This window comes from Trachymyrmex cornetzi, unplaced genomic scaffold, assembly GCF_001594075.2.
Source record: "Trachymyrmex cornetzi isolate Tcor2-1 unplaced genomic scaffold, Tcor1.1 scaffold190, whole genome shotgun sequence".
Lineage (NCBI taxonomy): Eukaryota > Metazoa > Arthropoda > Insecta > Hymenoptera > Formicidae > Trachymyrmex > Trachymyrmex cornetzi.
Window position 1 is genome coordinate 115,656 of NW_017296528.1, and position 8,834 is coordinate 124,489.

Genomic DNA, 8,834 nt, shown 5'->3' on the forward strand with positions numbered 1-8,834 from the left:
TGAAAAAATAATCGACTGTGGTTTATCAATTTCTTACAGCTTAAGGGGATCTTAAACCAACAGGAATTATCGACAATTGCAGATTGCCAACTTGGCTCCGAATTGACTTTATAGATCACCAAATCCTTTTACACAATAAAAGTACGCACAAAAAAAATGGCTACACTAAATTTGACGAGAAAATCGAGGAAAAAATTAAAAGTTCACTTTTTTTCAGCTCTCATAGTTGTCACCTCAGTTATAACTCTCTTAGTGCAGAAATTCTGTAGGACGTACGTATCAAATGATATTTCTCCGGAAGCGTATGACATGCACAAACAATCCTGAGTTTGCGAAATTGTGATCAAAGACCTAACAAAACAGATTTCCCAAAATTAAAGTCGTATTTTTTGTATAACTATTACTTTTTTCTTCTTTTACAGATTCGAAAATCCTTTTCCACGATTAAAATATACATATTAATACGTGTCTGTGAAGTGGAATTTATTCCAAGAACGACAAAAAATTTCGAAATTGAAATGTTAAGAAAAATTTTTTGTCGCTCTCGGCATAAACTCCACTTCACAGACACGTATTAATATGTATATTTTAATCCTGGAAAAGGATTTTCGAATTTGTAAAAGAGGAAAAAAGTAATTGTTAAACAAAAATTATAATTAGTCGGTAATAGAAATGGCTTTAGAATCCCCTTAAGATTTGAACTTAGGTAATTGTGGCTTATTGTGGAAATAAACAGTTTAAATACTTTGCACGGCATTTTTCACATAGCTATTTGTATATGTATATGTATTATATTTTATGTGTATGCATGCATTTATTATATTTTATGTATATGTATGCATTTATTATAACATATAAATAAATATTGTTCAACTAGACGATTAATGCTCCAAGTTATTTCATCTCATATATGACGGAATGCATCGCAACCCAAAGTCAAAGAGATCCTTTCTTGATGGATGGCTCGATCAAACGGCAATCGCGAAGCCACGGAAAACATAACGCGCTGTCTGTGCGTAGAACAGGAACATATAGATACAGAACGGCAACCTCCATCTGTGAGGGATAAACGAAGAGAGAGAGAGAGAGAGGGGGGGGGGAGGAAGAGAGAGATGCGATAAAGCTAGACGAATGAGACGAGAGCGAGACGGAGCGAGAAGAGCGGGCGGATTGCCGAAAGGAACACAGCGTGTACGCCGACGCCCGTCGACGCTCGGCGTCGCTCGTGCGATTCCGTCGCAGCGAGGCGGAGTTTAGGCGGGGTCGATACGAGGCGCCTTCTCTTTCCTGTCTTTTCGTACGATATTATTCTCAATCGCATGGGTATCCACACATCACGGCGACTATCATCCACTATCAATGCAATTGTCTCTATATGCTTTCTCTCTCTCATTCTTTTGTTAGCCTTTTTTTCTTTCAATAATCATCAATCGTGCTGTGTTGTCCGTATTACGAGTCGATCGGAGTAGCCACAGACTACAGAGCAACATTACATTGTGGCGCGTCGGTTCGCGCGAAAGTTGCGTGCGGTGCGGAGAAAGGGGAAATGGAGCGAATTGACGGGATGGGAAACCCGAGAGGGGAAATGGAGAGTCTCTCTCTCTCTCTCTCTCTCTCTCGCTCGCGCTCACGCGCGCGCCCTTCGGTTCAGCTCGTGCCGGTCGATCAGCGGTGCGGGTGACTAGAGGACGAGGACAGCGAACCGAGCAACAAGGAACGCACAGCGCGGTCGGAGCACCGATAGGCGTCACAGTGAAAACGAAAACGCGCGTCGATCGGTGACAGTCGACACAAGACGCGACGAGACGCGACGCGACGCGACGACGACCGGTGCGCGAACGCATGCATACGATTGTTGCGTCATTAATCATGACGAGCAACGCGGGGACGTGATGTTACGTGGCCGCTATCACCGTGCGTTGCTTATCTATCCAGAGTCGCGAAAGACTCGACGACTCGCGCTCGCATACGTCACGAACGAAAAGGAAAATCAACGTTGGGAGCAACGATTACGAGCGACGAGCTCTATCGGACGCCTCGGTGCCGTGGCCGGGGCCGAGGCGCCGTTGCACGCCGACGGACGGAACAGCGTTGCCACTTCCTCGCCACGGCCGCGGTCGCGGCCACCGCCACCGCCGTCGCACCGTCGTTGCCACGTCTGCCGTTACGTTCCACCGCCGGGAACGACAACGACGACGACGATCACTTCTGCCACGCTGTTGGTAAGCTGCTACTGCTCCTGCTCCTTGCTTTATATGTATTTTCTTTTTCTCTTTCTTTCTCTCCCTCCTATCCTCCTTCCCTTTCTCCTCTCTCTCTCTCTCTCTCTCTCTCTCTCTCTCTCTCTATGTCTCTGTCCCTGTCTCTGTCTCTGTCTCTTTCTACAGAACGATGCGTGCATGAATCAGAGTGACACGCTGCGGTCGCGCGGTTCCAATTCGGTATATGCGACACGCAGTACTATGGCGTGTATACTTGCGTGATGGTGGTGCTGTAACGCGCTGCTTGGTAAATGGTAGTAGGGGGCCATGATAATCCATGGCCCGAATAAAAGGCATGATTTCCCACCTGATAAGACACGCTCGCGACCTCAAACCTCAGACGCTTCGATTTTAACGAGCGATAAAAATGCTTTCAATACATATGATTGTATGCGTTAATCGATCGAAGTCGCGATATCTCTTGGACTAAGAAAATAGTATGAAAAATAATATAAGTAACGTGGATATATCTCCCATGATTATTGTGTTATTAATTTACTTATGTTGTAAGGATATGACGCAATAAAATGTTGGAAATGGAAAAGATTCACATGCTTACTTGATATTTCTTCCATTTAAACGTATTAAAATTAAAAAATTTATTTTAATTTAATGAAATTTCACGTAAACATGAAATTATTGTAGGTGTGAATGGTTATTTAATATCAGCAATATACATATACTTTTTACATTTTTGTCTGACTCTTTTATTCGATATTCGCGTTTGAAGTGGTGAACTGGTTTTTCAGTGCATCCAATCGTAATTTTATTTTTTAATCGTATTGTCATTTTATATTTTACGCGCATTCTTGTAGTAGCTAAATAAATATATTACAATATATGTTAAAATATACATAATCATAAACGTGCACAGATTGAATCCATTTTATTTTCATCTTAGGTTATTTTTGTTTTAGAAAAATAAAATCAGTACATTAACGCTGTAATTTGAAGTCTGTTTTCTGTGGTTGAAGTAGTGTACACTTTTGTAACTTGAAGTGAGATAGGTATATGTTTGATATTTGTTGAAAGTGAGTAAAAGAGTGCTAGTGCAATCTAATACAGGAACAGAAAACAGACCATTGGTAAAGATAAAGATATTATCTCTTATACATATAAAGTATTAACCAATCCACTTCATTACAGTACGTTTAGTCATAATTTATCGACATATCTGGCACAAATCTATTTTACCAAACGTGAAATATGAACAATTTATTCGTTATTGCAAGAGAGATTATTCATTTCCTCATATTTTCTCGTTGACATCATAATACTTAGATATTCGTATATCAAAACAAAAATTTTTAATATAGATATATTATGAATACGTATAATATATTATGTATACTTTTATCACCTTTATGTCATAAAATTTTTTGTTTTTCTCTTTTTCTATACGTGAATAAATACCTACTTGATACCATGACATGTTGTAAAAACGGATACGACGCATTTTAGCATATTAAGCAAATGTTTATTTTTCATATCGATCGCCACTGTGTATCTCTAAAGTCTAAAGACATATTAATTCAAAAATCTCGAACATACTGAGAATTTTATTCATAACTTTACAAGTCCTTTCACATCGTGATTTTGAATGCAATCAGATGTTGACGATTTCTTTTCAAAAATTGACGTTTTCAGTAGGGATACATCGAATCGAAAAATTATCGAATATTGGATATGGGATATCCGAAAAGAATGTAACATCGGATATCAGCTTTTGTTTAGACGTCTCGGAATCCGGTCGGGTATCCGAAAAATATCTGATATCCGACTCGAAAAATTGTCTTCCCTGTGATATCGGATATCAAATATTTTCCGAATATTGGGCCGGATTTCTGGACAATGTCTAAAAAAAAACGGAGTAAAAAGAGGAAAAGGGACTGTAAGGGAAAAATATCGATAATAATTAATAATTTTAATGTTATCGTCCGAGTTTGATTATCAATAGAGATAATAACTGTAGAGAAAAAAAATTGTAATTTTGCAGCAATATATAAGATCTTATAGCATTACTAGATTAACAAGCCGAATAGGAGAGACAGCTCCGAAGACCTTGACCTTGACATATGTTGTTGACACCCTGAATAACCTCCACCAGGTTTTAGCCGTCGCTCGCCATTCAGTTAAATTAAATTAAAGTTATTAATTTAATAATATAATTTAATGATATAATTTAATGATATAATTTAATGATATAATTTAATGATATATTATCCAAATATTTGTATTAACAGTCATAAATTTAGATAAATTATCGATAATATCAGCGTGCTTCAATTACTTTCAGGCCCTCAGGGTTTTCTTTGTATGGACGAAAATTTGTCCAGGATTGACGGTCTTTAACAGTATCTCATCGGTGGCATGATGTGTCATTTTGTCCTTTAATATTCGATGAACAACAACGACAAATAATACATCAAGCGCTTCATGTGTAATTCGGAATACGCTCTATATCCTATTCCTATTTTATGTCTAATGAACGATAAAAATAGAATGATACGCTGATACTGTTGATATCGCTTCCCGAATGCAATTCAACTAAGACTGTAAATATTTGGATAATATATCATTAAATTGTTGATTTTTTATTATACATATAAATGTATAATAAAAAAAAAGATACTTCTTTTTTTTCTCAAAAAGAAAGATTTTTTTTTTTTTCAAAAAGAAAGAACTTCTGCACAATTTATCTTTTTTTTATCTTTCCAACCGAAGGGTAAACCGCTGAGGGCATTACGGTGTACACATTTGGGGCATTACTGGGCATTAGCGGGCATTTCTGGGCATTTCTGGGCATTGCTTAGGTATTAGCGGGAATTACTGGGCATTGCTTAGGCATTAGTGGGAATTACTGAGCATTAACAAGCATCACTAGGCATTAGCGGGGCATTGCTTAGGCATTAATGGGGCATTAATATGAATTATAATGGAAATTATTATATCACTGAGCACTATTACGTTTTATTTTTAAACTGATAAGTGTTTCATGTCAGTGTTTTATAAACATATATTTACATATACCAGGTATGTAAATATGAAATCGGAATTTACCAATAGATGGCCATAGCTGTCAATGTAGTTGCCGTCAGACCGCGTCATTGGCGCCATTTCCTTGTTCTGACATCTAACAAAGATTTTCAATTCACAACAATACAAGTTTCATACAACAGTATAGTTTGTAATAGCATTGAACATGTCGAATTTTGTGCCTGGAAACTACGATTTGCGGACAGCATTGATTTTCTGTTACCATTTGAAGAAAACTGCTGCAGAATCGCATCGAATGCTTGTCGAAGTTTACGGTGAGCATGCTCTTGGTAAATCACAGTGCTTTGAGTGGTTTAAAAAATTGAAAAGTGGCGATTTTGACGTGAGAAACGAAGAACGTGGAAAACCACCGAAAAAGTTAGAAGACAGCGAATTGCAAGCATTGTTGGATAAGGATGACGCTCAAACTCAACAACAACTCGCGAATCAATTGAATGTGACACGAGAAGCCGTCACTATACGTTTGAAATCTACGGGAAAGATCCAGAAGATGGGAAAATAGATTCCACATGAACTGAATGAAAGACAGCGGGAAAACCGAAAAACCACTTGCGAAATGCTGCTCGCCAGGTACAAAAGAAAGTCATTTCTCCATCGAATTGTGACTGGCGATGAAAAGTGAATATATTTTGAGAATCCTAAGCGTAAAAGATCATGGGTAACTCCAGGCGAACCATCGACATCGACTGCAAGGCCAAATCGCTATAGACGGAAGACAATGCTCTGTGTTTGGTGGGATCAGAAAGGTGTGATCTATTGTGGGGTGATCCCGATTGACCACGGCTCGATTGGACACCACCAATCACAGCGATCGGTGCTTAGGAGCTTTGTAGTCTCAAGCGCTGTGAGTGGCTCGTGTCCAATTGAGCCGTGTCCAACTGGGTGCCATCCATCTATTATGAGCTGCTAAACCCTAGCGAAACCGTTAATACTGAACGCTACCGACAACAAATGATCAATTTGAATGAAGCTTTGCGTGAAAAACGATCGGAATATCAAAAAAGGCAACACAAAGTGATTTTACTTCATGATAATGCATCACATACAGCAAAACTCGTCAAGGAAACGATTGAGGCATTTGGTTGGGAAATACTTTCGCATGCGGCTTACTCACCAGACTTGGCCCCGTCCGATTAGTACTTATTTGCATCGATGGGACACGCACTTGCTCAGCAGCGCTTCACTTCTTACGAAGATGTATGAAAATGGCTAGATGACTGGTTTGGCTGAAAAGAGCAACAATTTTTTTGGCGTGGCATCCACAAATTGTCAGACAGGTGGGAAAAATGTATAGCTAGCGATGGGCAATACTTCGAATAAAATATTTTTTATCATTTTCATGCAATAAACGTGTATTTTCTATTAAAAAATTCCGGTTTCATATTTACATACCTGGTAATACATAAAATTTGAATATTAAATAAATTATACACATTGCGCGCTCTTTTTCTCATGATGTTATCCTTCGGGTACGGTAGGTAATACCCCCATGAATAACATCGCCGCTAGTGTTCAGCGCTGCTATCAATCAGTAATGCAATCAGCTAGCGGCCGCGGCGCTAGCATTTTTATTTGATTCTGAGATCTGCGAGGTGTGAGGCAGTTTGCTCAATAATCGGAATTGTGAATTTGTGATACAAGCCGTTCGCTGTATTAGGAGAAAAAGAAGAATCTCAGGCTAATTGTGCATTGTTTGTAAGTATGAATATTGTAATATGACGCGAGAGGGAGTATCGAGCGAAGGATTGTTTCGCGCAATCCTCTTTTGCGAATTTCACGAGACGTATACAGCTGATTTTCAAATAATTCAGCTAACGAATTCACTACCCAAAAATCTCACGTAACGTAAGACAATATTACGGAGTTTTTGCAATACTGTTTATCTCAGATACGCTAAAGTCACGTTATCCTTTTCTTAATTAGGTGTGAAGGAAAAGATAACATGACTTTAGCGTATCTGGGATAAACGATATTGCAAAAACTCCGTATTGTCAATCGAAAAAGTTACGGATAATACTATTGCGTCATTTGGATCGAGACGAGTACATATCCGCATCAACAGAGTGTGTACATTCAGAACGACATTCGCTCACTCTTTCATCTGATCGGTCTATATTTTAGGATCTAACAAAATATACCAATCAGATGAAAAAGCTCAGTGAACGGTTGTCGTTTTGAATGCATCTAATAATCCTGTTAACCTCTGTAATATGCACATCAACACAATGTGTTTATCACTTCTCTGACAAAACTTTACCTTTACTTCTTTCACGTGAAGTGTCTTAATGTTATGCTGTAGATAACCTACCGCGTTGTATTGATGTCAATATTACAGAGGTCAACGGAATTGTTCTGTTGATGCGGACATGTATCCGCCTCGATCCAAATGATGCAATAGCATTATCCGTAATTTTCTCGATTGATGATATTGTCTCTCGTTCGGAAGTAAAAATTAGAATAGAAGAAATGCCAACGGAGCCAATATTACATTGTCTGTCAAAGGGATCTCTCTTTTCAAATTCTTCTATACATAAGGTTTTTGCGTAGTGAATTCGTTAACTGAATTATTCGAAAATCAAACGATATCTTGAAATTCGAAAAAGAGGATTTCGCGAAACGATCGTTCGTTCGATGCTCTCTCCAAGTAAAAAAGCGTTTTTAAAAATAAAAAAAAACTAATAAAATAATTTTATGATTTTTACTGTATTATATTTTATTTTATTAGTTTTCTTTATCTTTAAAAATGCTTTTTTATTTAAGAAATAAGTTTAATAGAAGGAGTAGAATGTGTTTATTCTAATAAACAATTATACTTTATAGAAATAGGGCTAGTTTTACCAAAACACCAGTTACTTAATCGGCATTTGACTGACTAATCGCAGTTGCTGTTTAGTAGAATTGACTGATCGATTCTACTAAACAGCAAATGCGAATGGTCAGTTAAACGCTAATTAAATAACTGGCGTTCGTGAAACTGGCCTGTTATACCAGGTATGTAAATATGAAACCGAAATTTTTTAATAGAAAATACACATTTATTGCATGAAAATGATAAAAAATATTTTATTCGAAGTATTGCCCATCGCTAGCTATACATTTTTCCCACCTGTCTGACAACAATTTGTGGATGCCACGCTAAAAAGTTGTTGCTTTTTTGAGCCAAACCAGTCATTTAGCCATTTTCGTACATCTTCGTAAGAAGTGAAGCGCTGCTGAGCAAGTGGGTATCCCATCGATGCAAATAAGTAGTAATCGGACGGAGCCAAGTCTGGTGAGTAAGCCGCATGCGAAAGTATTTCCCAACCAAATGCCTCAATCGTTTCCTTGACCATATTTTGCTGTGTGTGATGGTGCATTATCATAAAGCAAAATCACTTTGTGTTGCCTTTTTTGATATTCCGGTCGTTTCTCACACAGAGCTTGATTCAAATTGATCATTTGTTGTCGGTAGCGTTCAGTATTAACGGTTTCGCCAGTTTTTAGCAGCTCATAATAGATCGCACCTTTCTGATCCCA

At 38.1% G+C, this 8,834-nt stretch overlaps 1 protein-coding gene across 1 annotated transcript in view; it reads left to right on the top strand.

Annotated features, from left to right (window-relative positions):
• The first annotated feature begins 1,642 nt into the window (after nucleotides 1–1,642).
• The window catches only part of LOC108759509 (polycomb group protein Psc), a 37,828-nt gene continuing 30,636 nt past the window's right edge, over nucleotides 1,643–8,834 (top strand). The window contains 1 exon segment of the mRNA XM_018504992.1: nucleotides 1,643–2,222. The gene's annotated coding sequence lies outside the window, so the exon portion shown is untranslated.